Here is a 26,902-nt window from a genome sequence, read left to right on the forward strand (position 1 = left end):
ACAGCTCCCGTATTTGAAATGCCAAAGGTGGTACGAAAAGGAGTCCTTCATAAGCAGAGCTTTATGTCAGCCCTACAGCTGAATGGAAACCATCATAATATTCGTTCCAGCCCCATAGGTCCGTCGTCCGTTGTGGCCGAGCGGTTCTAGGCGCTTCAGTCCGGAACGGCGCTGCTGCTACGGTCGCAGGTTCGAATCCTGCCTCGGGCATGGATGTGTGTGATTCCTTAGGTTAGTTTGGTTTAAGTAGTTCTAAGTCTATGGGACTGATGATCTCAGATGTTAAGTCCCATAGTGCTTGGATCCATTTTGAACCCATAGCTGCAGCAATTGTCGAAGTTGTTGCTTCGGGTACAGAGCGGGGCCGTAACGAACCAGTGACGTCACACTAGTCGGCTTGTCCGCAACACTTTGTGAATGCTCTTTTCCATGCAGGGCCCACTCGAAATCAATATTTAATTGAAAAGGTGCACAATAAAATTCTTAATTTTGTCTGTGCTATCGAGAACTTCCAAGCATTTAAATAAGCAGTCAAGAATTACTAAATTCGTCTGAAACAGTTACTCTCTCCCAGCCGTAAACGGTTGCCGGCACTCGTAAGGCATCTAGTGACACTTGCTGGGACGTACACGCCACGGCCTGTCCTTTTCGTGGGCCTCAGTGCAGAAGAACTGTCGCAACAGTGTGATGGAATGGGTGAAAGGCCGCTCTAGGATACCTCAAAATGAACCAGTAGATGTCATAACAAAGCAGCCATCTGCTTAACTGGGTGGTAACACGCTTGCCTCCCATGCAAGCAGGCCTGGGTTCGATTCCTGGCCGGGTTGGAGGTCTTCTCCGTTGTGGACTGGGTGTTGTGTTGTCCTCATCATCATTCCATCCTCATCACCTGGCGCAAGTCACCCAATGTGGCGTCGAATGAGATAAGACTTGTACTTGGCGGCCGAACTTACCCGAAGGGGCCTCCTGGCCAACGATACCATACACTCATTTCAGTTTAGTCATCAATGCATGTAGTTATTAGATATGATGAACGTCCTCTCATAGATATGATACCCATGGTCAGAAAGTGGTTGTCCTAGGACTGGAAAGAGGAATGGTCGCGGACATCTAAAATCAAAGGCATTCACTATGTACTACTTCATCCCATGATTCCCTGAGTACCGTGGTATAATAAGGTACAAACATCAAGGACGGTCACGACAATTATTGCGCGGCAGAAATTTATCCATTGGAAGTTCAACAATCTCCTCTATCGGCTCTAACTAAGCGCCACCCCTCTGTGTGTTTGCGGAGAGGAAGAAGATCCAAATGGTATATTTCTACATTGTCCGCGGAACACGTATCACATATAGGTACTTGCAAGTAATCTTCGGGCTCTTGGTCATCAGTTCCAAAGGAGCCTGCAGATCCTGTTAACATCCAACTGTATAGCAACGTATAAGCTATTGTATGAGTTCCTCAACGGTGGCGACATCAAGATACAGCTCCCTGCGCTACTAATCTAATGCTCCTACTACTTAGGATGTCAGGCAAGACCAAAGCTTAATTAAGTGACTATATCCCCACAAGCTACTGATCAGAATATGGAACACTCAGCCTCGAAAAGTATGTCACCATGCACCTCCTATTTCTACCTGTCTAATGTATCTACACGTGTGGCTGTCATACACTATTCAGGTTCTTGTAAACTATTCTCCTGTTCTGTCTAGATGGTACTCATACACATGCATAAATATTCGATGCTCTACCCACAGCTTTTCAACTTATCTCACACGACAAGCAGAGAACATTTTATTGTTAATTTAGATACATAGTCATTAATGTGGACTGAATTTGGAATATCCCAAATATATACGAACGGCGATTTATCATTCATTATTGTGTCACCAGTATGATTTTTATAGTGCACTACCAGTGTGTAGTTGGTTTTACATTAACGTCTATTTTACTCGTTTTCGTATACTTTGACTGTAAATCTTGTTTCATGTCGAATCAGTCCTTTGTTCGTCCTGTGTTACATCGTACCAGAGGACAACTCAAATAATATCTACCATGAAATGTCAAAATCAACTGCAGTATGACATACCCAGTGATTATCTGGCTGTATGGGTACTTTTCGAAAGCCAAAAAAGCAAAGTAAAAAAAAAAACATAAAAGAACGCAGGGCTCGTCGCAGTAGGAGAGTCTGCATTCCAAACCAACCGTTTAAGTAGAATACACGAGTAACGAAAGAGTCAATGATAGAATCTAAATCCATGCCAAGTCAAGAATGTCATGTGCTGTTTTTATGATTTCATGTAATAAGTCTGTGCCTCCCTTCAGAGTTGGCCGTTAGTGTTTCGCATCTTTATGTTTCTAAATGATGTATTTACACTCTTTCGTGATTCTCGGCGTCGTATTGTCCTGATCTGGCGTATGTACACCACTTGCAAAATACCAATTGAATAGTTAGCACTGAAAATGGAGCTCTGTCCGCAACAGATGTGCTAACTGCTTGGTAGAATTTTTTGACTCTTTTATAATGAAAATTATGGAAAATATTAAGCTTCTCGTTGCCAAGCATCTAGATGCCTGTTTACTTTTAACAAGTGTACATGGAGGCATCCCGTTTCGTTTTAGATACCGCCCATTAGTCACAATTACGAAGAGTTTATACACATTCTTATTCACATAGCAGGTGACACAAAGCAAAATCTATTCTAATGCTACAGTTTTCGATCTAGACACATCTACATAAGAACTCGCTTGGAGAGGCAGCTTCTAAATTTGCGGTCTATTGCATTTATGCAGGATCTTATCTGTTTACGAATTAGGCACAACTCTTTGAGCCATATTTTGAGACCTTTTCACCGAGTTTAGAAGCTAATAATTAGCAATACTACAGTGAGCATAGAAAATTGGAATTTTATATCTCCTAGTTGCCATTCAGCTGTACTTTTCATGCCTACTCTAGCTGATAATGTCAAAATGATCATGCTCTCTTACTTCACGCAAGTCATTGGTACTTATGCTTAATTTTCCGGAAAGACGTTACACATTCTTTGACCCATCAACCTGTTGTTGTAGTCAGGTTCATGAGATAGTGCCGTCGTGGCCACCATGGACCTAGTACCTATGGATGTATTGACATTGCTTGCTACAACAAGTAGGTTCCTTTCTTGGTGGCAGCCTTCTGTCTTTACGGTGAAGCTGCGATCAACAGCTTTTGTAGCTGGGAAAACTTAACTCAGTAAACCTCTACCAATACAGAATGGTTTTCCTTAAGTACAGGCCGGCCGGTGTGGCCGGTTCTAGGCGCTTCAGTCTGGAACCGCGCTACCTCTATGGTCGCAGGTTCGAATCCTGCCTCGGGAATGGATGTGTGTGATGTCCTTAGGTTAGTTAGGTTTAAGTAGTTCTAAGTTCTAGGGGACTGATGACCTCAGATGTTAAGTCCCATAGTGCTCAGAGCCATTTTTGAACCTTAAGCAGATTAAACAAATCAGCGTGAGACCACTCCCCATTGACGGATTGTTCAAAAATGGTTCAAATGGCTCTGAGCACTATATGACTTAACATCTGAGGTCATCATTCCCCTAGAACTTAGAAATACTTAAATCTAACTAACCTAAGGACATCACCCACATCCATGCCCGAGGCAGGATTCGAACCTGCGACCGTAGTGGTCGCGCGGTTCCAGGCTGAAGCGCCTAGAACAGCTCGGCCACTGCGGCAGGCCGACGGATTGTAGTCTGGTATTAGGTCAGGACTAGACCTTGGATTTTTCCCACTAGCTGGTTTTCAGAGTTCAGTATGCTTTAATGAACGACGATGATGCTTAAAACTTATTTATTCATTCCATTTCTGTACCACAGTGACTATAAGGATTGATTGATTTTTGTACTTTCCGATTCTGAATGTATAACTAACTTCTGCTTACAGAGCTATAGAAAATACAGCATGAGAATAATAAGTTTCATTTACGCAATGAGCAAGTCATGTAGCAATGAACATTTAAGATCGTATCGTCCGGCACTAAGAAAATAATTATAAATTGTACCTATGTATGTCTATAATATAAGTACCATACTTGTAGTTGTTCATAATTTTTTTATTGGTTTTACATTGATTTCAGGTATGTAGACGATGCAGATGACTTGGAAAATTTCAATGCTGCAGCCTAACCCGATCCGTGCTGTGCTAGCACTGCTGCTTCTGTTGTAGTTAGTTTTTGCAATAAAGGATGCGATGGGATCTCGTCTTAAACAACTGCGCGCAATTCAGTCTTCCTGCAAGGAGTTAGATGAGACATTTAATACGGTTATAAAACTCTGCGTGGTGACATTTTATAGTTAAACGTATCACTTTTGATACTGCTCTCTTGTTTGTGTTTGACCTGCAGTGTGCTGTCAGCCAAGTCATTTCTTAAAGTTTTCCTTTTCTGTTGCATTCAGTGCACTGCTCTGTTATGTTGATTATCTAATTATCCACAAGCACTGTCCAGTTTCTGTTGTCATTGAATTTAATATAGACGTAGACTACCATGATTCTGTTTGAAACTATGTCCAAAGCGTAGTTTAATGCAACTATAAACTTGAAGTCAGGTAAATGGTCGGTGGGAATCGTGGACACTTTAAAGAGCCCTATCAAAAATTTATAAGCTAACGACTCTGTCCATGAAACACACCTGATTCTAGAATTTCGATCATGGAGTAATATCGGAGCAGATAGTGTCATTTATGGCAAGGCAACGCGCAAAGTTCCGTAATGTAAGGTACGAGTCTGATAAAGATCAGTTTCCAAGGCCAGGAACATTAGCGGTGCTATGGCGGCTGCAAAGCGCTAGCTACTTTTGCAATTCCTACGCGTTCCTGCCCATTGCAGATGGGACGCGAAGACACGCCGAGCTTCCTCCGGCAGTGATGCTGAGGCTGCGCGCCACTCGTGCGTGAAATTCCCAGTCGCTGCTGCGATCTGTCGGCTGGTGTGACACACACGTCCGTTAAGCGCGTGACGGAGCGTATCCTCTGTACTGCAATTGTCAGAACGTCCTGACAACGACGCAGTGTCACGCTTTGATATTTCTGTATGAAGCAAGGAATGCTGTGAAGCAAGGAATGCTATGAAATCAATTACGAACATAATCAGGCTTTATGAATGACGTTCAGGCCACAACGAAGAGTGAATTACCTATCTAACTATAATCGAAAACTGTTTTAATTAGGGAAAGTTATTTGTCTCTGCCCTCTTCACATTACAACAACATGGAAGCAACCCATTACCATTCTTGGATGATATATTTTTTCACATATTACTGGCTCACTTAAGTTTCATTGTTCAGTAAACTCGAAATTTTAATAAATTCAGCTTACACTAATCAGGCTCTAGTGAAACCGCAATTCCACTGTATCCCAACGTACAATTTTCGCAACTTTTTCCTCGACTCACTTGCGTAAGAGCTACTCTGTAGCTTCCTACATGGGAGATTTATCCTATTTCAACCTTTGTATCTCGCCAAGTTTCATATTTACCTGTCTTGACGTGTCTGACAATTTCATTTCTCTTTCATACGATAAAAAAGTACGCCTGATTCGTTGAAAAATCTATTTGGTATTCCCAAAGAAAAAAAGTTGTATAAGTTTGCAAGTATGGTTTAACAGCTACCACCGTACCTGTGAAAGATAACATTGACGAACACGAAATTAGCTATTACCAAAGAGATCAATCAGTATTCTAGTGTCTAAGTCACTGTCCTGCTGCTTATAAGTGTAAGCGCCTAAACTCTCCTAAACTCGAAGCTTGGTTTGAACACTGCATTGTTCTGTTGGGTTTTCGATTGTGTGTTCCTACCTTTCTCCGACCGCCTGGTTAATACACTACTGGCAATTGAAATTGCTACACCAAGAAGAAATGCAGATGATAAACGGGTATTCATTGGACAAATATATTATAATAGAACTGACATGTGATTACATTTTCACGCAATTTGGGTGCATAGATCCTGAGAAATCAGTACCCAGAACAACCACCTCTGGCCGTAATAACGGCCTTGATACGCCTGGGCATTGAGCCAAACAGAGCTTGGATGGCGTGTACAGGAACAGCTGCCCATGCAGCTTCAACACGATACCACGGTTCATCAAGAGTAGTGACTGGCGTATTGTGACGAATCAGTTGCTCGGCCACCATTGACCAGACGTTTTCGGTTGGTGAGAGATCTGGAGAATGTGCTGGCCAGGACAGCAGTCGAACATTTTCTGTATCCAGAAAGGCCCGTACAGGACCTGCAACATGTGGTCGTGCATTATCCTGCTGAAATGTAGGGTTTCGCAGGGATCGTATGAGGCGTAGAGCCACGGGTCGTAACACATCTGAAATTTAACGTCAACTGTTCAAAGTGCCATCAATGCGAACATGAGGTGACCGAGACGTGTAACCAATGGCACCCCATACCATCACGCCGGGTGATACGCCAGTATGGCGATGACGAATACACGCTTCCAATGTGCGTTCACCGCGTAGTCGCCAAACACGGATGCAACCATCATGATGCCGTAAACAGAACCTGGATTCATCCGAAAAAATGACGTTTAGCCATTCGTGCACCCAGGTTCGTCGTTGAGTACAGCATCGCTGGCGTTGCTGTCTGTGATGCAGTGTCAAGGGTAACCGCAGCCATGGTCTCCGAGCTGATAGTCCATGCTGCTGCAAACGTCGTCGAACTGTTCGTACAAATGGTTGTTGTCTCGCAAACGTCCCCATCTGTTTACTCAGGGATCGAGACGTGGCTGCACGATCCGTTACAGCCATACGGATAAGACGCCTGTCATCTCGAGTGCTAGTGATACGAGGCCGTTGGGATCCAGCACGGCGTTCCGTATTACCCTCCTGAACCCACCGATTCTGTATTCTGCTAACAATCATTGGATCTCGACCAACGCGAGCAGCAATATCGCGATACGATAAACCGCTATCACGATAGGCTACAATCCGACCTTTATCAAAGTCGGAAACGTGATGGTACACATTTCTCCTCCTTACACCGGGCGTTACAACAACGTTTCACCAGGCAATGCCGGTCAACTGCTATTTGTGTATGAGAAATCGGTTGGAAACTTTCCTCATGTCAGCACGTTGTAGGTGCCGCCACCGGCGCCAACCTTTTGTGAATGCTCTGAAAAGCTAATCATTTGCATACCACAGCATCTTCTTCCTGTCGGTTAAATTTCGCGTCTGTTGCACGCCATTGTTGTGGTGTAGCACTTTTAGTGGTCAGCAGTGTATTTATCTCTAATAGATGCACGGTCCTAAAATGGTTTTACTACAAAGCCGGTGCTCACAGAGTGCAAAAATTTGGTGATAATTAGTTTTAACTTTTGTTTTTGGTGATCTACACTGTTGTGTAAGACTTAATGACGAAAGTAACTTTCGCATGACGTGTCGCTGTCAGGTAACATAATTTTATGAGACTTCAATCATATGTGCATAGTACCGATGGCAACTGAAAGAAATGTGAAATGATAGGAACAAATGAGAGATGGCAGGGCACTCTCACTTTTGATATGGTGTCATGCCACTTAATGTTCTTAGGGAAGATGATATTTATTACTTGGTTGCTATACCTGGATACAATCTGACTTCATTCGTATGATGAAACGGTTGGCAGTAGTTAATGCTCTTGCTTGTGTGCCCAATGAAGGAATAGCAGAAAGTTTTACCTCGGTTCAAAGGAAGAGGGTACCGATTTAAATGACTGCAGTAAAAGCGTAGGTGGCTGAGGGTCGAAGAGAGCGTTTTTTCGGCAGAACCTGGCTAAAAACATTTGCGGACTGCCGAGTTCCTCGGTCTCATTGTGCAGACACGTTGGATGGCGCTGATCGGTCGGCGGCCGCGTCCAGGTAGGCTGACTAGCGCCGAGGAGTTGCTGCTGGTATGGGCAGAGCATTGATGACTGGTAATGAAGCACAGGATGTGCCCCTGTTAGGCAGGAAGCCGATGACCCGACTGTGAGTTTCTACGAATTTCCGTGGGACAGGTCTGGCGCCCAAGCGTCCAGACTCTGGGACAAAACATCTCTGTGAATAGACGAGGCTTTTAGGGAGTTTATGGCCATTCTTTGGAAATTTCGAAATGGACGCAACAGGGGAGATAACAATCTTTTTATGGAGGGCTGTGGTTCTATAGTTCCATCCAGGTGCTGCTATTACCAAATGACACAGCATAAACGAATAGGAAAGAGGCCGCGATGCTGGATCTTTCCACCTTTTCTCCTAATTAACTTTTAAAGTCCCTGGTTGGTCAAATCTGTGTATGCTGAGCAGGGGGAGGGGGGGGGGAGGTCACCCAGCTTCGAATTCGAATGCTGTGCTCCAGGTCGTGATTGGCTTGTGCTAAAGTGGGAGAAGTATAAGATGTAAATGTGCAATGCTACCGAACTGGCGAGGAAAGCTGAGAGAAAGAGAACTCTTGTACTGGCGCTTCGCTAGTAAAGAACTGCAGGTGTTTACCTAAACGTTGAGACTTGTGTCCCTTGCAAGTGTGCCACTTAGAGCCTGTGCCAGTCACCATCTGAACAGGGATGGTGGGACACAGCGATAGTCCAGTTTCTCAAGACGGGTGTTCGGTTTTGTGGGCAGTATCGAATAATTGTACAAGTTATATGTCAACTAGCTCCGCAGATGACGAAGAGATTCATGACGTGTATGATGAGATAAAAGAAATTATTCAGATAGAGAAGGGAGACGAAAATTTAACGGTCATGGGTGAGTGGAATTCGATAGTAGGAAAAGGAAGGGAAGGAAACGTAGTAGGTGAATATGGAATGGGAGTAAAGAGGAAGCCGCCTGGAAGAATTGTTCACAGAGCATAACTTAATCATAGTTAACATTTGGTTCAAAAATCATGAAAGAAGGTTGCAAAAATGGAAGAAGTCTCGAGATACTGGAAGGTGTCAGATAGATTATATAATGATTAGACAGAGATTTAGGAACCGGGTTTCAAATTGTAAGACATTTCCAGGGACAGATGTGGACTCTGACCACAGTCTATTGTTTATGAACAATAGATTAAAACTAAAGAAACTCCAAAAACATGGGAATTTAAGGAGATGGGACCTGGATAAATTGGAAGAACCAGAGGTTTTAGAGAGTTTCAAGGAGACCATTAGGGAACGATTGACAAGAATGGGGGAAAGAAATACACAAGAAAAAGAATGGATAGCTTTGAGAGATGAAATAGTGAAAGCAGCAGAGGATCAAGTAGGTAAAAAGAGGAGGGCTAATAGAAATCCTTGGGTAACAGAAGAGATACTGAATTTAATTGATGAAAAGAGAAAATAAAAAAGGCAGTAAATGAAGCAGACAAAAAGGAATACAAATGTCTCAAAAATGAGATCGACAGAAAGTGCAAAATGGCTAAGCAGGGATGGCTAGAGGACAAATGTAAAGATGTAGAGGCTTATCTCACTACGGGTAAGATAGATACTGCCTACAGGAAAATTAAAGAAACCTTTGGAGGAAAAAGAACCACTTGCATGAATATCAAGAGCTCAGATGTAAACCCAGTTCTAAGCAAAGAAGGGAAAGCAGAGAGGTTGAAGGAGTATATAGAGGGTCTACACAGGGGCGATGTTCTTGAGGACAAAATTATGGAAATGGAAGAGGAGGTAGATGAATATGAAATGGGAGATATAATACTGCGTGAAGAGTTTGACAGAGCACTGAAAGCCCTAAGTCGAAACACGGCCCCGGGAGTAGACAACATTCCATTAGAACCACTGACAGCCTTGGGAGAGCCAGGCCTAACAAAACTCTACCATCTGGTGAGCAAGATGTATGAGACAGGCGAAATTCCCTCAGACTTCAAGAAGAATATAGTAATTCGAGTCCTAAAGAAAGCAGGTGCTGATAGATGTGAAAATTACAGAACTATCAGTTTAATAAGTCACCTGCAGAATACTAACGCGAATTCTTTACAGACGAATGGGAAAACTGGTAGAAGCCGACCTCGGGGAAGATCAGTTTTGATTCCGTAGAAATATTGGAACAGGTGAGGCAATACTGACCCTATGACTTATCTTGGAAAATAGATTACGAAAAGGCAAACCTACTTTTCTAGCATTAATAGACTTAGAGAAAGCTTTTGACAATGTTGACTGGAATACTCTCTTTCAAATTCTGAAGGAGGCAGGGGTAAAATACAGGGAGTGAAAGCTATTTACAATTTGTACAGAAATCAGATGGCAGTTATAAGAAACGAGGGGCATGAAAAGGAAGCAGTGGTTGGGAAGGGAGTGAGACAGGGTTGTACCCTATCTCTGATGTTATTCAATCTGTATATTGAGCAAGCAGTAAAGATAACAAAACAAAAATTCGGAGTAGGAATTAAAACCCATGGAGAAGAAATAAAAATTTTGAGGTTCGCCGATGACATTGTAATTCTACCAGAGACAGCAAAGGGCCTGGAAGAGCAGTTGAACTGAATGGACAGTGTCCTGAAAGGAGGATATAAGTTGAACATCAACAAAAGCACAACGAGGATAATGGAATGTAGTCAAATTAAATCGGGTGAAGCTGAGGGGATTAGATTAGGAAATGAGAGGCTTAAAGTAGTAAATGAGTTTTTGTATTTTAGGAGCAAAATAAATCGTGATGGTCAAAGTAGAGAGGATATAAAATGTAGACTGGCAATGGCAAGGAAAGTGTTTCTGAAGAAGAGAAATTTGTTAACATCGAGTATAGATTTATGTGTCAGGAAGTCGTTTCTGAAAGTATTTGTATGGAGTGTAGTCAAGTATGGAAGTGAAACGTGGACGATAAATAGTTTAGACAAGAAAAGAATAGAAGCTTTCGAAATGTGGCGCTACAGAAAAATGCTGATGATTAGATGGATAGACCACATAACTAATGAGGAGGTATTGAATAGAATTGGGGAAAAGAGAAATTTGTGGCACAACTTGACTAGAAGAAGGGATCGCTTGGTAGGACATATTCTGAGGCATCAAGGAATCACCAATTTACACTCCTGGAAATGGAAAAAAGAACACATTGACACCGGTGTGTCAGACCCACCATACTTGCTCCGGACACTGCGAGAGGGCTGTACAAGCAATGATCACACGCACGGCACAACGGACACACCAGGAACCGCGGTGTTGGCCGTCGAATGGCGCTAGCTGCGCAGCATTTGTGCACCGCCGCCGTCAGTGTCAGCCAGTTTGCCGTGGCATACGGAGCTCCATCGCAGTCTTTAACACTGGTAGCATGCCGCGACAGCGTGGACGTGAACCGTATGTGCAGTTGACGGACTTTGAGCGAGGGCGTATAGTGGGCATGCGGGAGGCCGGGTGGACGTACCGCCGAATTGCTCAACACGTGGGGCGTAAGGTCTCCACAGTACATCGATGTTGTCGCCAGTGGTCGGCGGAAGGTGCACGTGCCTGTCGACCTGGGACCGAACCGCAGCGACGCACGGATGCACGCCAAGACCGTAGGATCCTACGCAGTGCCGTAGGGGACCGCACCGCCACTTCCCAGCAAATTAGGGACACTGTTGCTCCTGGGGTATCGGCGAGGACCATTCGCAACCGTTTCCATGAAGCTGGGCTACGGTCCCGCACACCGTTAGGCCGTCTTCCGCTCACGCCCCAACATCGTGCAGCACGCCTCCAGTGGTGTCGCGACAGGCGTGAATGGAGGGACGAATGGAGACGTGTCGTCTTCAGCGATGAGAGTCGCTTCTGCCTTGGTGCCAATGATGGTCGTAAGCGTGTTTTGCGCCGTGCAGGTGAGCGCCACAATCAGGACTGCATACGACCGAGGCACACAGGGCCAACAACCGGCATCATGGTGTGGGGAGCGATCTCCTACACTGGCCGTACACCACTGGTGATCGTCGAGGGGACACTGAATAGTGCACGGTAAATCCAAACCGTCATCGAACCCATCGTTCTACCATTCCTAGACCGGCAAGGGAACTTGCTGTTCCAACAGGACAATGCACGTCCGCATGTATCCCGTGCCACCCAACGTGCTCTACAAGGTGTAAGTCAACTACCCTGGCCAGCAAGATCTCAGGATCTGTCGCCCATTGAGCATGTTTGGGACTGGATGAAGCGTCGTCTCACGCGGTCTGCACGTCCAGCACGAACGCTGGTCCAACTGAGGCGCCAGGTGGAAATGGCATGGCAAGCCGTTCCACAGGACTACATCCAGCATCTCTACGATCGTCTCCATGGGAGAATAGCAGCCTGCATTGCTGCGAAAGGTGGATATACGCTGTACTAGTGCCGACATTGTGCATGCTCTGTTGCCTGTGTCTATGTGCCTGTGGTTCTGTCAGTGTGATCATGTGATGTATCTGACCCCAGGAATGTGTCAATAAAGTTTCCCCTTCCTGGGACAATGAATTCACGGTGTTCTTATTTCAATTTCCAGGAGTGTAGTATTGGAGGGCAGCGTGGAGGGTAAAAACAGATTCAGAAGGATGTAGGTTGCAAGAGGTACTGGGAGATGAAGAAGCTCGCACAGGATAGAGTAGCATGGAGCGCTGCATCAAACCAGTCTCTGGACTGAAGACCACAACAACAACCTCGAACAGGCGTGATTATTACATTTGTTTGAGGGGATTTAGGAATTTTATCAGGACAAGGGTGGGTGGGACAAACCGATACCGGAATTGTGGCAGAGTGCATGATCAAGTATGTGAAGCGAGCAATAGAACTTCTGGGGCGGGGGAGATGGAGGCGGATGGGGGAAGGGGCGGAAATCCTTGAAACTATAGAGTAGGTGAGGATGGAAAGAAAATGTGTTATAGACATGCATGATGGTTTTGCGACTTAGTCCACATATGCATACCCATTCCTTTAAGTCAGACGTAAGGTCCATGCATTGTCACAGCAACAAGGGAAACCACTTAAACGTGCCCCCAGGTCATCGGACTGCATTTGCATATCCTCTCAGGGAAAAGGACTTTAGGCTGTACATTACACGAGAAGCCGCAGTGCCACTGTACCGTAGCACGAGAGGCTCGGTTCGTGGTAGCCGGAACCGTTTCTAGGAAGACGGGCTCCTGCGGTGCCAATACCGCTCGCCTTTCAGCGTCACTGCACGAGAAGTTGCGACGCTGGCAGAAGGCCTCGCGAATTGGAAAGTCGATGCGCGCTGCAGGTCGATTGTACACAAATAGGCAGCACGTCAGGTCCGGAGAGCCGCGCTGTGTGGGGACTGCAGACGTCATTAAGGAGACGGCGCTACGGCCGCACCGTGACTCAGCTGCCGCCGCCCCCACAATGCCCGATGATATAATTAAACGCGCATTCGACATCCACCGAATCAAGATAGCCACAGTTTTCCTAATTAATACACTTAATGCATATTATATCCCCTACATGATGTGTAATTATGCCTTTATTTAATTAACTGTGCCCAGTAACCTGCATGTCATTTCCGCTCTCGAGCGCAGCCTCATCTGATTATTGTTCCTTATCGGTGCCCGGCGATCGCAGCTGAACACTTGGACGATTGAACCTATTACAAACACCGCTGGGAAACATATTAACCGAGTAGTTAATAACCCGGCCCCAGTGATCTGGCTCCATGCGTTTCCGCATCATCAAGACCGACATGTCTCACAGTGCATTCACACTGGCTGATAGCGTCGATCTCTGTGAGCTACCCGTTAATTCTGTTTGCACAACCATCGTAGGCGAACACGAGATGAATAGAGACCGACAGGTTTTAGTTTATTTGGCCCGATCGAACTAACTCTAACACGTCAAAGACGTTAAACAATTTACTACGAGCCAGCTAAATCTTTTGACAATTTTATTTTCGTAAAATATTTTCAGACTAGAACGTATTCATAAAGTAGACTTGCTGTCTAAGCTATTTATGTTGTGCACTCATCACTTGTGAGTGGAATAATAGGCCGAAAGTCTAAGCGTGATGAATAGGGATATTTGATAACAATTCAAGCGTAATATGTTGTCCATTCTAACTCAGAACGTATGAGAGAAACATGTTAAGATATTGAGAGGTAGATGACTGTAGGCAATAGCAAAACGGCGTACAGCAAGATTAAGCGTAATTTCGGATAAGTAAAATGTGAAAAAAACTATATGGAATGCGGATGAAAGGGGAGACAGATGACAGGAATGCATCGAAGGTATATACGATCAGAAAGAAGAGTTCGAAAGTGTTATATATGGATAGGAGTAATTTGATGTCGAAGAAGAAGGCGGTCAAATAATGCTGTCTGAGTTAGACGGAGCAAAGGTGTCTGAACTTAAGTAAACCTACAGGAGTCAGTGTTATAAGTAAATGGGTACTGAAACCTGTGAGAGGTACAAGAAACAACAAGATATGTGTGTGTTAATGAATTTTCTCCCTCGTGATCCAAAAGCGTCTCCTCAAATTCTACTGTGTGAACACTTATTTGTCGATAGTCTTGACCACTCTCTGTCGCTTGAACGAATATATTTCCTGTAAGCATGTACCCATGGCGATAAATTACTTCCAGTTACTGTTATGACTGTTGCGCAGATGTCCTCTGTACGCTTCCCGAGTATGTCCTACCCACTAAGTGGATGTCCTGTAGCCTCTGCAGCGGGCTACAGACTGTTTTCCGACAACCTATAATGAACTACTACTTACCATGCCTAATACGGCGTACGAAATCCGCTGGCATTTAAAGGAGCTTCATTCGTGTCGGATAAATACAGGTTCTGTATGATTTTAAAGTCATATACCACGTTTAGGTGACGATGGTGGAGATGGGCCGGCCGGTGTGGCCGAGAGGTTCTAGGCGCTTCAGTCTGGAACCGCGTGACCGCTACGGTCGCAGGTTCGAATCCTGCCTCGGGGATGGATGTGTGTGTTGTCCTTAGGTTAGTTAGGTTTAAGTAGTTCTGAGTTCTAGGGGACTGATGACCTCAGATGTTAAGTCCCATAGTGCTCAGAGCTATTTTTGGTGGAGGTGGACAGCGGTTCTACATCTACATCTACATTTATACTCCGCAAGCCACCCAACGGTGTGTGGCGGAGGGCACTTTACGTGCCACTGTCATTACCTCCCTTTCCTGTTCCAGCCGCGTATGGTTCGCGGGAAGAACGACTGTCTGAAAGCCTCCGTGCGCGCTCTAATCTCTCTAATTTTACATTCGTGATCTCCTCGGGAGGTGTAAGTAGGGGGAAGCAATATATTCGATACCTCATCCAGAAACGCACCCTCTCGAAACCTGGCGAGCAAGCTACACCGCGATGCAGAGCGCCTCTCTTGCAGAGTCTGCCACTTGAGTTTGTTAAACATCTCCGTAACGCTATCGCAGTTACCAAATAACCCTGTGACGAAACGCGCCGCTCTTCTTTGGATCTTCTCTATCTCCTCCGTCAACCCGATCTGGTACGGATCCCACACTGATGAGCAATACTCAAGTATAGGTCTAACGAGTGTTTTGTAGGCCACCTCCTTTGTTAATGGACTACATTTTCTAAGGACTCTCTCAACGAATCTCAACCTGGTACCCGCCTTACCAACAATTAATTTTATATGATCATTCCACTTCAAATCGTTCCGCACGCATACTCCCAGATATTTTACAGAAGTAACTGCTACCAGTGTTTGTTCCGCTATCATATAATCATACAATAAAGGATCCTTCTTTCTATGTATTCGCAATACATTACATTTGTCTACGTTAAGGGTCAGTTGCCACTCCCTGCACCAAGTGCCTATCCGCTGCAGGTCTTCCTGCATTTCGCTACAATTTTCTAATGCTGCAACTTCTCTGTATACTACAGCATCATCCGCGAAAAGCCGCATGGGACTTCCGACACTATCTACTAGGTCATTTATATATATTGTGAAAAGCAATGGTCCCATAACACTCCCCTGTGGCACGCCAGAGGTTACTTTAACGTCTGTAGACGTCTCTCCATTGATAACAACATGCTGTGTTCTGTTTGCTAAAAACTCTTCAATCCAGCCACACAGCTGGTCTGATATTCCGTAGGCTCTTACTTTGTTTATCAGGCGACAGTGCGGAACTGTATCGAACGCCTTCCGGAAGCCAAGAAAAATAGCATCTACCTGGGAGCCTGTATCTAATATTTTCTGGGTCTCATGAACAAATAAAGCGAGTTGGGTCTCACACGATCGCTGTTTCCGGAATCCATGTTGATTCCTACATAGTAGAGTCTGGGTTTCCAAAAACGACACGATACTCGAGCAAAAAACATGTTCTAAAATTCTTTTCTCTAAAGCAGACCACAAAGATTCAGTGATATTGAGATCTGGTGACTGTGATGCCCAGGGGAGATCCTCGTGCTCACAAAACTAGTCATGAACGATGTGAACTTGTGAGAACAGGGGCCCTGTCTTCTTGGGACAAACAATCACCATCGAGGAACGAACATTTTACCATGGAATGGAACTAGGGAAGCCAAAATGATCACTAATCCGTCACAGTAACGTGACGTCATAGGTAAACCGTTGGGGCCCGCAGAATACCACGATATGGCTGCCCTAGTCATTTTTCACTCTCGGGACGTGAACTCGGCCATAAGCTGGAAGCAGCGTGAAAGAAGTCATCCGACTAAATGACTTTCTTCCATTGCTCCACAGTCCAGGTTTTATGGTTTCGGCACCACGTCCTCCTGTTACGGGCATTTGCATCACTGATGAGTGGTTTCGGAATTCCAGCTCGCGCTACAATTTCCTGCTTACGTAGCTCCCTTTGTGTTTCGATGCTGACAGGGTTCGTGAATGCGACATTCAGTTCTGAAGCGACTTCTGCAGCTATCGTCCCCTTATTTTTCGTCACAGTCCTCTTCAATGACTGGCAATCACTATCATTCGCCGGCCGGTCTGTGCGCTACACTCTGGAAAAGCGCAACCGCTACGGGCGCAGGTTCGAATACTGCCTCGGGCATGGATGTGTGTGATGTCCTTAGGTTAGTTAGGTTTAATTAGTTCTAAGTTCTAGGTGACTGATGACCTCAGAAGTTAAGTCCTATAGTACTCACAGCCATTTGAACCACTATCATTCAACACACCCTTTCGTCCGAGTAGTGACTTAGCGGATAATGTTTTCCCGCTTCCTCTATATGAGTTATAAATCTATATGTGTTATAAGTCCCTTGAAACACCAAACACTTCGCTACCTTGGTTACGAAAACACCTGCCATACCAGCACCAACAATTTGCCTACGTTCGAATTCACTAAGCTCCGACGTAATACACACATCTCTACGCAGAACGCTGTTCTGACCACGACTAACACTTGGAAAATACTGAATACACTGCATAGCCGGCGTTCTGGTCAAATAGAGCAGGTAAAGCTGTAGGCTTGGCTAACATATGCATTTACATTCAACCACAGATTTCTCACTGTTTTTCCATACTTTCGTCCAACCCCAGAGATACGTTTGTAGTGTGTATACAAGTCACACATGCATTACTCGTTCAAAGCCTCTCATACTCTGTAACATTATTTTGTGACCTTTGGTTCTTTCAACCGAAAAACTCAGCAACTCCTACCATCTGTATAATTTTGACCCTAAGGGCTCGCGACAGTCCTTACGAAAACATTGTTTCGTCTTGTTGTTGTTGTGGTCTTCAGTCCTGAGACTGGTTTGATGCAGCTCTCCATGCTACTCTATCCGGTGCGAGCTGCTTCATCTCCCAGTACCTACTGCAACCTACATCCTTCTGAATCTGCTTAGTGTATTCATCTCTTGGCCTCCCTCTACGATTTTTACCCTCCGCGTTGCCATCCAATACTAAATTGATGATCCCTTGATGCCTCAGAACATTTCCTACCAACCGATCCCTACTTCTATTCAATTTGTGCCACAAACTCCTCTTCTCGCAAATTCTGTTCAATACCTCCTCATTAGTTATTTGATCTACCCATCTAATCTTCAGCATTCCTCTGTAGCACCACATTTCGAAAGCTTCTATCCTCTTCTTGTCCAAACTATTTATCGTCCATGTTTCACTTCCATACATGGCTACACTACATACAAATACTTTCAGAAACGACTTCCTGTCACATAAATCTATACTCGATGTTAACAAATTTCTCTTCTTCAGAAAGGCTTTCCTTGCCATTGCCAGTCTACATTTTACATCCTCTCTACTATGACCATCATCAGTTATTTTGCTCCCCAAATAACAAAACTCCTTTACTACTTTAAGTGTCTCATTCCCTAATCTAATTCCCTCAGCATCGCCCGACTTAATTCGATTTCATTCTATTATCCTCGTTTTGCTTTTGTTGATGTTGAACTTATATCCTCCTTTCAAGACACTGTCCATTCCGTTCAACTGCTCTTCCAAGTCCTTCGCTGTCTCTGACAAAATTACAATGTCATCGGCGAACCTCAAAGTTTTTATTTCTTCTCCATGGAGTTTAATACCTACTCCGAATTTTTCTTTTGTTTCCTTTACTGCTTTCTCAATATACAGATTGAATAACATTGGGGAGAGGCTACAACCCTGTCTCACTCCCTTCCCAACCACTGCTTCTCTTTCATGGCCCTCGACTCTTATAACTTCCATCTGATTTCCGTACAAATTGTACATAGCTTTTCGCTCCCTGTATTTTACGCCTGTCACCTTGAGAATTTGAAAAAGAGTATTCCAGCCAACATTGTCAAAAGCTTTCTCTAAGTCTACAAATACTAGAAACGTAGGTTTGCCTTTCCTTAATCTATTTTCTAAGATAAGTTGTAGGGTTCAGTATTGCCTCACGTTTTCCAATATTTCTACAGAATCCAAACTAATCTTCCCCGAGGTCCGCTTCTACCTGTTTTTCCATTCGTCTGTAAAGAATTCGCGTTAGTATTTTGCAGCTGTGACTTATTAAACTGATAGTTCGGTAATTTTCACATCTGTCAACACCAGCTTTCTTTGGTATTGGAATTATTATATTCTTCTTGAAGTCTGAGGGAATTTCGCCTGTCTCATACATCTTGCTCGCGAGATGGTAGAGTTTTGTCACGACTGGCTCTCCCAAGGCTGTCAGTAGTTCTAATGGAATGTTGTCTACCGCCGGGGCCTTGTTTCGACGTAGGTCTTTCAGTGCTCTATCAAATTCTTCACGCAGTATCATATCTCCCATTTCATCTTCATCTACCTCCTCTTCCATTTCCATTATATTGTTCTCAATAACATCGCCCCTATATAGAACCTCTATATAGTCCTTCCACCTTTCTGCTTTCCCTTCTTTGCTTAGAACTGGGTTTCCATCTGAGCTCTTGATATTCATGCAAGTGATTCTCTTTTCTCCATAGGTCTCTTTAATTTTCCTGTAGGCAGTATCTATCTTACCCCTCGTGAGATAAGCCCACATCCTTACATTTGTCCTCTAGCCATCCCTGCTTAGCCGTTTTGCACTTCCTGTCGATCTCATTTTTGAGACGTTTGTATTCCTTTTCGCATGCTTCACTTACTACATTTTTGTATTTTCTCTTTTCATCAATTAAATTCAGTATCTCTTCTGTTACCCAAGGATTTCTACTAGCCCTCGTCTTTTTACCTACTTGATCCTCTGCTGCCTTCACTATCTTATTCCTCAAAGCTACCCATTCTTCTTCTACTGTATCACTTTCCACCATTCCTGTCAATTGTTCCCTTATGATCTCTCTGAAACTCTGTACAACTTCTGGTTCTTTCAGTTTATCCAGATCTCATCTCCTTAAATTCCCACCTTTTTGCAGTTTCTTCAGTTTTAATCTACTGTTCATAACCAATAGATTGTGGTCAGGGTCCACATCTGTCCCTGGAAATGTCTTACAATTTAAAACCTTGTTCCTAAATCTCTGTCTTACCATTATATAATCTATCTGATACCTTCTAGTATCTCCTCGACTGTTTCGTCTTAGCATCAGAAAATTTCGCTGCCGCACTGTCGCTTACAATCTGAACACAACCTGAAGTCCTTTATTGTAAATTCAGCTAGGAGGACTGCAGCAATTCTGTAAGGGACAAGTGTGTCATTTTTAAAGCATAAACACTCGCTCACGTGTTACTCTAAGTGAAACTACCTACGTTGAACACAGTTCCTACATACTTGTAAGCGCTATCAAACGAACGAAATTTCAGTAATTATGAAGCACTTGCGAGGTTAAATTTCCCATCTGGACTCTTGTCTGCCCTGTTTCGTGTAGAAATTCTTGTGGTATTCGTTTCCTAGTACAACAAATCACGTTTCATTCATGTGTGTGATTCTTTGAGGTAGCTTGATATACGAAGTATCATTGTCTTTCAGTATTGCCTTTTCACCCATTTTAAGACGTTTCTTGTAGTACAGGTCACTATTTTGCCTTTTAAACCTCGATGTATACTCAAATTCTGGAAGCTTCACACTTTTTTCTCATTTCACACATAGCTCAACTGACCGAAGTTGGTGAAGTTATGTTGCTTGGGGAAAAAAACTCTGTTCTATAACACAGACCTCTCTCGTCAATAACGATTGTTTAATTCAATAGGCGCCATGATTTTCATGATGCACGAAAGCGGAAAAATATGTACAGCTGGTGACTATTCTGAGTGAGCTGTAACATAATACCTCTTCTTTTTTACATGGTTTAAATTTCAACCTTAACCTCAGTTTGGATGACTGACATCTGACCTTTTAACACTAGCCAATTTGGCCTTGCCGTGCAGGTACTGCGAATAGCTGAAGGCAAGGGCAAGCTACAACCGTATGTTTTTTTTTTTTTGTTTTTTTTTTCCTCCGACGGCATGTAGCTCTGATATGTGGAGTAATGTTCATGCCACACTCTTGGGTTAAATATTCAGTAGATAAAACAATCTCTTTTTCGAATCTCTGGGCAGGAATTAGAAGGGAGGATGTCGTCATCAAGGAAAAGGTAACTGGTATTCTATAGGTCGAAATATGGCATGTTAGACCGCTTAATCGGGTAGGTAGGCATCAGAATTTAAAAAAGCCAGTCCATGGGATAATGTTAGATATAGTGGGAAATAGTGAATATATAGGCAATGACAAGATCCCTGCGTCAGAGCAGTTTAGGAAATCGACTGACCCGATCTAATAAAATTTGAAAGTAATAGAAAGTCAAATAAATTTAAGTGAAAGTGAATTTCTTAAGACAGTGAACAGTATATTAAGTGGAATTTTTGTGTTTTAAGAAGTATTTGCGTTTAACAGAATGCCTAAACGTAAAAGAGGAGGTTTTCTAGCGATAAGCTGAAAAGGAAACAAACAAGAATGAATAAATGAAACAGATGAGGAGCGAGAAGCACGTTAGTTTCACAACAGAAGAGAATAAATAGTTCGAGTGCAAAATTTAACACATGAATAACGAGATGAAATTAGAGATGAGGAGAGAGTGAGACACTCAGCAAGCAGACGCAGAGAAACTGCTGAAGAAACAATATTACGATATGAAGTAAATAGAGCTACCGTACAGTGAGTGAAGTTCGTGAAAGACAATGATCGCAAGTCCATGAAAAAAACATTTGTGTACGAGGAGCACAAAGCAGAAGAAGCAGAGATTATAGTTTGGTATTTGATGAATTCTGTTATGAGCATATGATAAAGAAGCATATAGAAGAGGTACGGCAATGAAGAAGTAAGTAATCCCAGTAGCCAAAACGTCAGAAAACCTAACAACGAAGAAAAACTATCGATCCTCAAACAAATTCATAAATGCAGAAGTAAACCAGCTCACCTGAAATTGCTATCAGTGTCGCTATATACGACAAACCTTGAACAATTTTCGAACCCAGTATTCAGAACACGTCAAACTTATGAAGAGTGTCAGCTCTTACTCCATGTTCGTATAGCTTTTATTAGACATGAACCATCACCCATCGTCCAATGATGGAAAAAAATGACAACACCAAAAAAATGATGTAGAGTAATGAAATCTCGGGAATACATTTGCTTAGGTAACAAACACTCCAAGATCACAACACCAAAAAATGATCTAGAGCAATGAAATCTCGGGAATACATTTGCTTACGTAACAAACATTCCAAGATTACAGGTTAATGTAAGCGAGAGATAAGCCATTGCAAATATGACATGCTGGTACATTAATAACCGGTATAACATCCATAATGTTGAATGCAAGCATTCGAACATACATGCGTCGTGTTATGCAGGTACTAAATGTCAGTTTGAGGGATGGAGTTCCATGCTCGTTGCTCCTGGTCTGTAACTACAGGGACGGTTAATGTTGTTTATGGATGATGCTGGCGTTGTAGTCCGATAGTGTCGGATATGTGTTCGACTGAAGATAGATCTGGTGATGGAGCAGCCCAAGTCAGATGTCGACACTGGAGTATGTTGTGTTACAACAGTGGCATGTGGGCGAGCGTTATCCTGTTGGAAAACACTCCATGGTATGCTGTTAATGAATGACAGCAAAACAGTTCGAATCACCACACTGACGTACAAATTTGCAGTCACGATGCGTGGGGTAACAAGAGGAGAGCTCCTGCTGTCATACGACATCGCTCTTCACATCATAACGCCATGTGGAGGTCCAGTGTGTCTAGCACGCAGACATGCTGGTTGCAGGCCTTCAACTGGCGTTCTTTTAACCAACACACCACCATCAATGGCACCGAGGCACAGCTGGCTTTCATCAGAAAGAGCAACATATCTCCATCCTTTCTCGAATGTGCTGTCGCTTCACACCAATGAAGTCGTAAATATCGGTGGTTCGGGGTAGATGGAATAAAAGCTACAGGGATTCTGGCTCGGAATGATTTTAGGATAAATTCCGCTAAAAGCTGATAAAATTGTTGTTTATTGCATTCGTGCTCCATCATTTAGCACGTCTTCGTTGCTTCTCGCTCGCCATTTTATAGACAATATTCACTGACTAGTAAATTTTGGCTACGAGCGATGGGTATGCCTATGACCTTTTAACTTTGATACACCTGATGATGCGACTTTAGGCAGCGAAATCGGTTGTGTTTCAATAAACAACAATTTCAGCAACTGTTAGCCTTTCAACATCTGCAGACGCCCAGAATGTACAATAGTTTATCTGGCTCGGAAATGTCCTTGAAGTAAGTGGTTTGCAACAGTTCGCTGAGTCGCGGTGGTGCCAACTGTTGGTCAAATTGCTGCTCCAGACGCAGTATGATGCGCCAGAACCTTACGCCGAACAGGACGGTCTCCCCTCTCAGTAGCGTGACGTGGCCATCGGGAGCCCGGTCTTCTTGTGACTGTAGATTCTCGTGACCGCCGCTGCCAGCAGTCATGTACAGTGGCCTCATTCTTGCATAGTGTTTCTGCAGCATCAGCGGAGGAACCTCCAGCTTCTCGTAGACTTAATACCCGACCTCGTTCAAACTTAACCACTTGCCGATAATGGTGTTTTTGTTGCTTAAATGTATTCTGGGCTAATTTCGACTCACTAAGTCCAGTCTGAAACTTAACTAACGCTCACGACCGTTACAGCTTGTATTTAAAGTAGATCAGGTTTGCATCCTCATAGTGGCGCTTTTAGTGTCACTGTTACGCGACTGTCGCGAAATCTTTCAGATGTAGGGATATATATACATGTGTGCGTGTGTGTGTGTGTGTGTGTGTGTGTGTGTGTGTGTGTGGGTGTGGGTGTGTGTGTGTGTGTGTGTGTGTGTGTGTGTGTGTGAATGTAACTATATATGGGTGTCCAAAATTAAAGCAACAACCTGCTGTTTTCCTGTCGTGTGTCTAATTCACGATCTAATTGTACAAATTGTCAACAGCTGTTTTTACGATCGTGTTCTGAAAGAAGATGGCATTCCGACCAACGAACAACCACGCCAGCAACGACTTCATGGCACGTACCAAGCGGTTTGGTGTTTTCAGGGTGGTCCCACATCCGCAGTCGCTGTGTACACAGTCACAGACGGTGCAAGTATGGCACAGAGAAGACGCCTGCAGACACACTGTTGTGGAGGTCTATCGGAAGAATGGAAGCAGGGGAGTCACAAACTGATCTGGCCCGATGGCTTAATGTGTATCGTTCTGTTGTTTCTCGAATGAGGCGACAGTTTACAGAGACCGAAACTGCATCCCGGGGACCAGGACAGGGCCGATCATGTGTGGCGTGAGAAAGAGAAGACCATTATTTGGCTGTAAGGGTACGACGGTATCGCCTTACTGCACTGCGAGTGGCATCTGACCTTGCTGCATCCCCTGTACATGGTGTATCGAGGCAAACGGTGTACAGAAGACTTCAGCAGAGTGTCCTTTATTGTTGGAGACCTGCTGTCTGCCTATCTCTGGCGTGTCTTCACAGAAGGGAACGTCTAGAGCGGAGCCGTCAACGTGACACTTGGATGGTCGAACGGTGGGGCAATGTTCTTTTCACAGATGAGTCCCGATTTGCTCTGGAGAGTGATTCTAGACGGATTCGCATGTGGATGGCACGTGGAACACGATTTCAGGACCCAAAAATTGTGGAAAGAGACCGATATCGAGGAGGATCCCTAATGGCGTGGGCAGGGATTATGTTGAGCACTCTTCATGAAACTGCACCGGTTCATCAGCAAGATTTAACTGGTCATGTACCGTGAGAAGATCTTGGGATCTCATGTACGGTTGTTGCGAGTTGCCGTGGGCCCAAACTTCGTACTGATGGACGATAATGTTCAACCTCATAGAGCATGAGTGGTTGATGTTCTTTTTGGAAACGGAAGATACTGCATGCATAGCGTAGCCTGCTCGCTCTCCCGATTTTAATTCCATAGAGCAATATAGCATGTCTGGAATGCACAAGGGAGACGAGCTGTGAGGCCTGTATTGGTGCCAGAGGTGGTCGCACCCCATTCTGAGAACACTAACCAATTGTCAGAATGTGTGTGCAAATCCGTTAAGTTGAAAAAAAAGAAGATCGTTTTTGTCTACCGTTATGCATGTTGCTGTTGATTGCGTTCTGTATTCATTACATTGTTTCCACTTTACTATCACCTATTTATACGGTTTTGTGGTAAAATGAACTCCACCTTGATCAATTTCCGTTTGTTCCATTAATTTTGGGCACCACACAAGCTTTTCAAACTATTAACCCGTGTTAAAATGGATCGTTTACCAATTCCGGAGAAGGTCGATATCGTGTTGATGTATGGTTGTTGTGATCAAAATGCCCAACGGGCGTGTGCTATGTATGCTGCTCGGTATCCTGGAAGACATCACGTTATTTAAGGAAACAGGAAAAGTTCAGCCACATGTGAAACGTCAACCACGAGCTGCAACAAATGATAACGCCCAAGTAGGTGTTTTTTGCTGCTGTCGTGGCTAATCCGCACATCAATAGCAGTATCGGGATTCTCAAAAACGTCGGTGTTGAGAATGATACATCAACATCGATTGCACCCGTACCATATTTCTATGCACCAGGAATTGCATGGCGACGATGTTGAACGTCGTGTAAAGTTCTGCCACTGGGCACAACAGAAATTACGGAACAATGACAGATTTTTCGCACGCGTTCTATTTAGCGATGAAGCGTCATTCACCAACAGCGGTAACGTAAACCGGCATAATATGCATTACTGGGCAACGGAAAATCCACGATGGTTGCGACAAGTGGAACATTAGCGACCTTGGCGGGTTAATGTATGGTGCAGCATTATAGGAGAAACGATAATTGGCCCCCCATTTTATCGGTGGCAATCTAAATGGTGCAGTGTATGCTGATTTCCTACATAATGTTCTACCGATGTTACTACAAGACGTTTCACTGCATGACAGAATGGCGATGTACTTCCAACATGATGGATGTCCGGCACATAGCTTGCGTGCGGTTGAAGCGGTTTTGAATAGCATATTTCATGACAGGTGAATTGGTCGTCGAAACATCATACCATGGCCCGCACGTTCACTGGATCGGACGTCCCTGGATTTCTTTCTGTGGGGAAAGTTGAGGGATATTTGCCATCGTGAACTACCGACAACGCCTGACAACATGCGTCAGAGCATTGTCAATGCATGTGCGAACATTACGGAAAGCGCAGTACTCGCTGTTGAGAGGAATGTCGTTCCACGTATTTCCAAACGCATTGAGGTTGACGGACGACATTTTGAGCATTTATTGCATTATTGTGGTATTTACAGGTAATCACACTGTAATAGCATGCGTTCTCAGAAATGATAAGTTCACAAAGGTACATGTATCACATTGGAACAACCGAAATAAAATGTTCAAACGTACCTACGTTCTGTATTTTAATTTAAAAAACCTACCTTTTACCAACTGTTCGTCTAAAATTGTGAGCCATATGTTTGTGACTATTAGAGCGCTATCTATCACAAAGCGAAAAAAGTGTTCCAACTAAAACATTCATATTCCTTATGTACTACTCGAATATGTAATAAAAAATGGGGGTTCCTGTTTAAAAAAAATCGCAGTTGATATCCGTTTGACCTTTGGCAGCGCCATCTAGCGGGCCAACCATAGCGCCATCTGGTTCCTCCTTCAAGCTAGACAAGTTTCATTCTTTGTAGTTTTTCCGTTTATACGCTTATTTCGTGAGATATTTAGCCCTGTCATGATCAATGGACCATCCTATACATATAGGAAACTGTCTGAAAAGCTTGTAAGAGAGTTTTAGGGTGGGTTGTGCTGGGAAATATACATACAGGAAATAGCCTGAAAAGCTTGTAAGAGACTTTTAGGATGGGTTGTACTGGGAAACAAATGTAAAGAAAAAATTAGATACGTTGCGCCATTTCCGTGTTGGCCCTGAATCTGCCGTAGCTCGCGCTAATGTATGCGGGCGCCCAGGTACAATTTGTGTCCGTTCTCATAGTGTAGATGATAGCGCACGAGACTGGTCAGCCTTTGGCTCGGGTTCCAACTTTGCTACCGTCCCAAGTCCAATTTCTTTATCGCTCTATTGTTCTTCTTTAGCGACACTGTCTCTGAAGGACCGCTTGAATTCGTGCTTGTAA

This window comes from Schistocerca americana, chromosome 5, assembly GCF_021461395.2.
Source record: "Schistocerca americana isolate TAMUIC-IGC-003095 chromosome 5, iqSchAmer2.1, whole genome shotgun sequence".
NCBI classification, from domain to species: domain Eukaryota; kingdom Metazoa; phylum Arthropoda; class Insecta; order Orthoptera; family Acrididae; genus Schistocerca; species Schistocerca americana.